This window comes from Trachymyrmex septentrionalis, unplaced genomic scaffold (genome assembly GCF_001594115.1).
Source record: "Trachymyrmex septentrionalis isolate Tsep2-gDNA-1 unplaced genomic scaffold, Tsep1.0 scaffold22, whole genome shotgun sequence".
NCBI classification, from domain to species: Eukaryota; Metazoa; Arthropoda; class Insecta; order Hymenoptera; family Formicidae; genus Trachymyrmex; species Trachymyrmex septentrionalis.
The window spans coordinates 742,999-751,568 of NW_017305375.1; the positions used below are offsets into that span (position 1 = coordinate 742,999).

At 30.4% G+C, this 8,570-nt stretch overlaps 1 protein-coding gene across 1 annotated transcript in view; it reads left to right on the forward strand.

Moving 5' to 3' along the window:
* The window catches only part of LOC108748258, a 63,941-nt gene that overhangs the window by 556 nt on the left and 54,815 nt on the right, over positions 1-8,570 (forward strand). The window lies entirely within an intron of this gene.

Genomic DNA, 8,570 nt, shown 5'->3' on the forward strand with positions numbered 1-8,570 from the left:
TACGATAATTTGAAAGATATACTATATACGAGAATACCAGACTATTCATACACGTTTTATAAAAAATTAATAAGAATTCCAAGCATTAATTTGTTATCAATTAATACTAATTGTTAATCTATAATTTATTAGTATATTCATGTAAATAATAATAAAAAAATATAAGTCAGAGAAAAGAAAGTTATGCCTCTATTTCGCCAGTCACATTACAAGGTATATTAACGATTAAAAGGCACAAGCTACAATAATTTTCAATCATTTTTTATAGATAAGAGATAACATAAAATTGAACTTTGCATCACATGCAATAAAACGTGTTGAATTATTCGTTTTTTTTACAAACATGTCATTGTATAACTATATTCAATCTAAATTTCAACTTAACATTTTTCACAACAGAGAATGACTTATCTATTTATATTATTTTCTTTTAATTCAATGTATCGGTTATATATAAATATATATACTCTAAAGTCTGTGAGAAATTTGAATATTAATAAAAATAATGCAATTGGTGCAACAAATTTTTTAAGTTAGCTTTTATAGGCAAAAAAATTTATTGCTTAAAATATTCAAAAGTTTAAACAATTATTAAACATTAATTTTTAAAACAATTACAGCTATAACTTTTTTACATAAACTATTATAATTTAAAAAAAATACTGAGATTCTGCAACAGTTATGAAATATTTTCTTTCGTGCAGCTTATGCTATTATTGTGAAGATGAGAAAATTCCGCAGTTTCATCATAATTCTTCGCGAATAGTGATCTTAGTTGTTCCCGCTACTGCGCACTATCTTTCGTTCCATTTCTATCATAGTTATTACATCTGGCTTTATCCCGCATAATTATGCCTCCACCCTCTCTCATTCACGAAAGTGGAACACTTCCTTCTACAGATGCTAATCCTGATAACCTCAGAGAGTATGCTGTCTCTGTAGGACGTGACAGTGTTCAAAACTGCTGCAATGCAAATTTCTCGCTTCTGCCACTATCTAACAAGCGAACTTTTCAACATCATTCTCTTATTGCTTCGTATCCAGGGCTCTGACATTTGTCGAATAAACATTGGTAAAATGGTTATTACAACACGTGTCACTTTGAATATATGGGAAGCCGCGAAAAGGCATGTAAATGGCTGTCTGTATAAGCACGTGAGTCTGGCTCGTCGCGAACTACACTCACGAGATTCGCCGCCTACGCATTAGCTACATACTCGTCGTAGCTGCATGTGAATACCGCGATCTACAAGGACTACAACTTTGCTGCATTTTTGTTAGAAACACTGACATATAAAAGCAGGGTCAGCAGATAAAATGGGATTTGTATTTGTAATCAGAAAATGTCGTTTTATAATCAATTTAAACATTTCCTGAAAGAAAAAATTTAATCCAAAAATGTATTTTTCAACTTTTTGTGTAGAAAATATGTATTCAGTGATGATTGAATTATTAAATAATTAAGTAATAAAGGGGTATTAATCTCTCAAATATCAAACGATAATTTAAATTTCAAAATACGTTCTGCATTTATAATGAATATTAAGATATATGACAAAAGAATGTCAAATTTAATAAGCTTGATAAATATTCATTTATAAAATTGATTACCTCGCGCATATATTTAATATTTAATATTCAATTTTTGAACAGGTTGTTTCTAATTTCATATGTTTCATTCTGTTTATATTTATTTCATAAATATAATGTCAATTTTTTTATAACTTCATAACATTTAACTAATTATTTTACTTAATTTCCAATTTAAAATTTCGATAGAACATAGTTCACATAATGTTAAATTACAAACAAAATTGTAACTATTTATATTTCTGAAATATTGAATTCAATTAAAATTTATTCAATATTTTAGATTCGCAACTTAAAAGCAACTTAGAAGTTTTTAATATTTTTCTATAAACAAAAGTCCAATTTTAGATTAAATAAAAAATCTTTAAAAAAATTAAAAAGTGTATGTAGAAAATAAAAAAGATTCAATCTATATACGTACATTTTTGCACATTAATTTTATAATAAGTTTAATCCCTTTTCTAGTAGCTATGTTGCAAACGCGATCTCGCAATCATCTAATAATTGTAGCATTCACACCTACACGCATAGAATCAATGCCGTTGCACATAGACACTACTAAGGCATGAACGATAATAACAATTCCTATATGTCCGTACGCAGAAGCCAATATCACGTGCTGCACGTGATTACACGTGCTTTTGCACGTGCCAGTTATTGCCGATCAGTACGAACATGAGAAAGACGAAGAAAGAGAGCTACGCTTGTACTCCTTCCCTCGTACGGATTAATACCATCGAGGGAAAAGTCCGAGCGAGTCACGTGCATGCGTTAGCCGCTCGCCTCGAATCACGCGACCGTTCATTCTGTCAATTAACGTCCGTGCGACGTCTTCTCGGCCAACTCCGTCTGCTCACCGCTGATCCCTGGCAAGGTCACGATAAAACCCGTTCATATCGCAAACGCGAAACTTTCGATTCTCAGAAATCACGCAACATCGTCCCTTGTATCGCAAAAATGCAACTTGTAACAATATCACATAATAACTTACAGGTCACTTGCAATTACATATTCAAATCACCCTAAAAAAAATTACATGACGCATCTTTATTTTTAATAACAAAAAAGCCAAAAAAATCAGGGCGAATGAGAGTCAGCGTGGTAGATAACACGCAATCTTAAATCTTTATGCCAGAAAATAGAATCTTTATTCCAAAAAATAGTACGTTTCAGTTCACTTTGGAACCATTCTCAGCAATACAATTTCAAAATATCAATCCCTTCATGTCCAAGAAAAAAACACCATTAGATTAACAGATTTGATGTTGTAATCTATTCGAAACATTAAATTATCTTATAAATATTTCGAAATCATTCTATCCAATAAGTTACAAATTAATATTTAAAAAACTGGTAACTCACCCCCAAGACATAGAAGGAATTCGTTTCGGTATTGGAAAACTAATTAAAATTTATTATCATTAGAGAGTATCAAATTGAAAACCACATATTGATCGTAGCTCGAACGAAACATGACTAATACATTTAATATAAGTAAGAGATGTCAGGTCAACAAAGAAAATAAAAAGAACAATGTCAATACATAAACAATAATTTGTATAAACCGACAAAATGTAATTATTTAATGTCTTTCAGTAATTGTATATAAGTTTGATTTACACCTCTGAGCCTAAATTGAGACTATTTTGTTGCGCGCGTGAGTATATGAAGGTTTATTTTAATTCTGTTCAAAATCTAAAGAATATTGAATCTTTTAATCTCTTATATTTTATCTCTTTTAACATAACAGTCTACCTATTATGATGGAAAAAGGTGCGAATGAAAGTAAATCTTCTCTGGGAAGAATAAAATTCTATAATATCACCACTTTGTGTGTGACATTGACACTGCGTTTTAAATTAACCTTGTATAAGCAATTAACTAGTTGTAAAACAAGTAAGTAAAGAATCGCACGTCGTTGAACTTATAAACTACTAGTAGAGACGGAGAAAGTGTGAGAAATTCAGGTGAGATTGCAATGTATCGAATAATGACATTCTCGCGGCAAAAAATGGAACGGCAACATGCCTGTCATTGACACTGATTCGTTTTCTCGTATCTAGTGTGTTAATATAAGGAGAGCCGCGAGTTGAATTTATAATAGGCATCTCTCATAAAGTGCCCAGAGAAAATTAACTAGCGCATGACTAATCCCAGCACAATATTCATACATTCTGAAATATCGTAATGTTTCATTTAAATTTCTCGATGACTGCAATTTCCGCTAGTATTATCGATCTAAGCACTTTCTCCGTTCGCAAAGTATAAAGAAATAAAGTATTGTGACACGATTTAGATGAGAGAAGAATTATAATTTTTATAATGTTCTTTCGCATTTGTGGCATTACTGAAAGCACTGAATGAGCCATCAGTAAAACCGCGAATTTATTACATATTAAATAAATTATTTCTAATATTTATTACATATTAAAGCACAGTAATACTGCGTATAAAAGTAACGCGTCATTATTTAGCCTCGAGAAAAATAAATATTAAACTAAAAAATAAACCATTAAAATAAGAATTGTAACACGTGCTGCAAAAATAACTTATGCAAGAAATTATCAGTGAAACGTGAGTATATATACAACAAAAGCGAGTAAATTGGCCTTAGTAATCTAACCTTCCACTCTCCGGATGCATGACTTTGTCCTAGTATTGATAATTAAAGGATTGATTACCAAGATCATACGATTAGTAAAATATAATTGTTAAAATATAATTGTTGTAAACTTTTTAAATCATAAATTGACTCTACTGTATTAATAGTAAGTATGATAATTTAAATAATTAAACGCTTTATGTGCATTACATACATGTGAACAAAAATATGATTTTCTTGTATTTTTCAAATTTTTATGTACGCCGAATTCATTTATATTATAATTAAATTATTTAATCAATGATAATTAAATATATATTTTAATTTCTATTAATTGACAGACATAAAAACTTATCTAAATTAATATAAAAATATTATAAATTTTAAAATATTAATTAGATCTAAAGAATAGTTGTGGCTTTAGTAACGCTTTAGTATACAAAAACTAATGATCATAATCGGCGATTTTAATAAGTCACTTATATTTATTATCTTTCTTAATATCCAGAAAAATACATACAATTTTCTTAATTCAATTTTCCACGATTTATTATGATTCAATACCCATGGGATTTTTAAAGCATTTGGCTAATACTACCGTTTACTTAATAGTGGTGATAAGTACGTGAATTTAAACGTCAACTTTCTACGCGATAGTAATCAATATTATTAGTATCAACGTGCGCGCCCACTGACAGATTTACGGTAATAGAAATATGTTAATTAAGTCGATACAGAAAGGACCCCCAAAGGACCGTACAATTCAACTTAATTCGAGCAATTAACATTGTTAAACTGTCAATGCAACAACTGTACAGTGATTAATAGCGCATTTTAAAATGGAGACAGCGACTCCACCTTTTTCCTTTGCTGATATAGTTTTTATTTTATCACAAGAATTCTTTCTTGGCAATTATTGATTGGTCCACCATCATTGATTGCTCTGCAAGCTAGCCCTCTTTCTTCTCCTTTCTCTCGCAATGCGTTTGTGAAATCGATTCGAAAGCCTAATTGTTATTCCATTTACATCTAGAGTACACATGGGAACTGCAAAACTATTTCCTGTTACATTGCAATGTATAATTCGCAATACAATCTGCCTTATAAAAGTAACTACGCTTATATTGTAATGAAATTCATTGCTTCCAATCCATTGCTCCCATTAATCTATTTGTCATAAATTAAAATTTATAACTTTCAATTAAATTCATTCGCAGTAAATTTTTGTAAAATTTGTTATTCGATTTAACATAAAAATTGGAGAGCACAATAATAATTTTTAGTATCTGTTTTTAACATTAAAATCGCTAATAAAAATATTATTTATGTTTACAGAAATCGACATTGCACATATTGTGCACGGAAGATTTCCTAAATGTATATGAGATTAATATTAGCTTTCTCGAGTGAGAATCATTACACTTTTTTTACGTTGTACACTTCAGCACCCGTAATAGAAATTTCCGTAATAAGTACGTTTATTCTCGTTCGCTTTTATGTGCAGAATTCACGTGCAGGAGAGCGTGGCGGCCGGTGCACTGTTCGATGCACGTGACGAACAGTGCAATACGCTGCACGTGGTCACGTGCACCAGCCGCGCGTTACCGTCGCGCTACGATAAGTCGCGTTACTTGGGATGTAGCTTTCGCAGCTCTCGATGAGATATACTTTACATGAGAGCACAGTTATTCATTATTATAATATATCGCTTATATAACATGTATATTGCATTAAGAGCAACGCAACATCTTGCACGTAATCGTTTCGTTAATCGAGCAAACATTTAGTTATTCGATCGTATGTTTTGATCAAAACAGTGGGTAAAGACAAATAAATTATTATCATAGTTGCATAAATTATTATCATAGTTGCATGAATTATTATCGTATTAACATAGTAATATATTGCTTTATTCTTATATAATTTATCAATGTATTTTATTACAACATTTTGCTAGAATAATGATTTATTTATACATATATAACTTGTTCCTGTAATTAATATCACAAGTTAGTTACAACCAACAGTACTCTATCTTGTTATGATGCCTGCATCTCAACGCGTTAGCAGTAAATTTCCTCGCACATATCGTAACACCAAGAGCGAGATAAAAAAATGGCTGTAAAAAGAGAATGACGTATTTTTGCTTTCTCGGTTGCTTAATTGCATTGCCAACAACCGTAATTGGATGCTATCCGCTACTGCAAAGGCTTTCGAAATTAAAGCACTGATAATAAGCCTTTTTCCTAAACAAGGAATAACTTACTCTACGATAAATTGTAATGCATGATGTCGTTAATGCTTACGTGTCCTTTGAGTGTCCACGCGAACTAAGTAAATGTTCGAGAAATATGCGTTTGCCAGTAGCAAATTCTTGCACGTTTTATTTAGCGATATATATGTATATCGCTTGCATGTGGCAAATGGTGCGTTGAAGTTCTACCGCGACCAATATTGCCCGATGCTGGTTTTCTAGGTCGGACTTACATTACACCTAATAAGTAATTACGCTAGTGAACGCGTATAGACTGTTTGACCGCATACAAGCTGGAAAGCAGTTCGTAATTGTCCGCGTGATTTTCATCAATAAATGATTAATCTGGCATAGTACTTACACGAACAAAAAAAAATAGTCTTTAAATTTTTTAAATATTTTTCTGCTCTAATTCTTAATTATTGTTGTATTATTGTTCATTATGCCTGCTTAAATTTGTGTAATAAAAAACAATAATAAATAATAAAGTTATACTACATATTTCTAATTATTAATTATAAATTCTGTTACCAATAAACACATAGAAGATTTTTTATGCAATATTTAAAAGTTCACTATTCTAAATTTTCCAATGGTTATAAAAAAAATTAAAAGAACTAATGTTAACGTCCAAAAATAACAAGAATAAATCAAATTAATTCTTTCATTATATTGTATATTAAAACATTTTGGAAATTTATATAAAATTATTATTATCATTTTACTTATTACTTTTATTCAAGAACAGTTGTTCATTTAAAATGATATACAGAAATTATAATTATTAAATTTTATCTCATTGTGATTCATGTAAGGATCAGACAATTTTTTAACTTAAAATAAATCAAGTAAAGAATAAAAATTCAGAAAGACATTTTTTTAACATGTTTTTCAAACTTTATGCTACATATATAGATAATGATACAGCATGCAGACTCGTTACGATGTAAAATGCAATTGCAGCTTGCCTATATGTGTTTAGATAAATAGAAACGTGCAATTCACACGCGAACGCAATAGGATGCCGATCAACTAGTTTTACCGACGTTCACCATTTTGGGCGATAGAAATGTATCAATATGTCACAAAAAAAAAAAGCAAAAGCACTGTCTGATGAAATTGAGAGATTACGTGCATTTCTTTGCATGCCTAAGTAAAACATGAGCTTCCTGCATACATACCGTTTGTACTGAAATCTATTTTAAATCTATAAAACTTTCGCTTTTGAATCTTATACACCGGCGTAAACCGTAAATATCAGTTGCGGTAACTAACTGTTTCCGACCTTACGTAAACAGAATTGTGTTACTTTCTTTGCAATGCCACTTCGTAACCGTGAGTTGATAAGATGTCTTAATTAACCCAATTAAAATTAACATCCTATAATTATTTATTAATTAAAATAATTATTATTCACTTTCTACCAATAATCTAGAACATTCAGTAGCCCGTACTCGCGGTAATAAACTTGTGCAGATAAATTTTACGTTCAAAACGGAATGAAATCTGTTAATTGAATTCATGCTCAAAATTCCTACGATATGTCGGTAATGCATCTGGATTATAAAGGTGATAATAATAATGTATGCTGGTCTTTTCGCTGAATCGTATTTAAATCTCGTGTCAATAATAATGGATACAATGTTTATCGACGACATATCGTATTTAAGTGATATTAAATGGAGTTGAGACCCGCCAAGACTCTCTCCGAGTCAAACGATCAACATTAATGCGTGTCAAGTTTCTATATTCTCGTCATCCTTGAACGTAAAGATGCAGTTATGCTAGCCTTAATAGGCAAACAAATAGAATGTGATAATGAGCAACCTCTTAGGTATGCAAAAAATTCTCGCCTACATATCCTATTATTCCCGCCCCGTTATCCTTTTCTTTTAGATTTTTTTCAATTAAGTAACGTTAACTGTTATGAAACTTTCGTCTATTATTAATACGTCAATTATTGGAAATTTTTATTTGATTTTTCGTAACAAGTTATTACATAATCTTAATAAAACGGAATTCTTGTAGTTCAATAAAATAATTAAAACGTTTTATAAAATAACAATCTATTCGCGAATTTATGGTTTATTAAAAACATTCAGGAATCCATCCTATACATATATA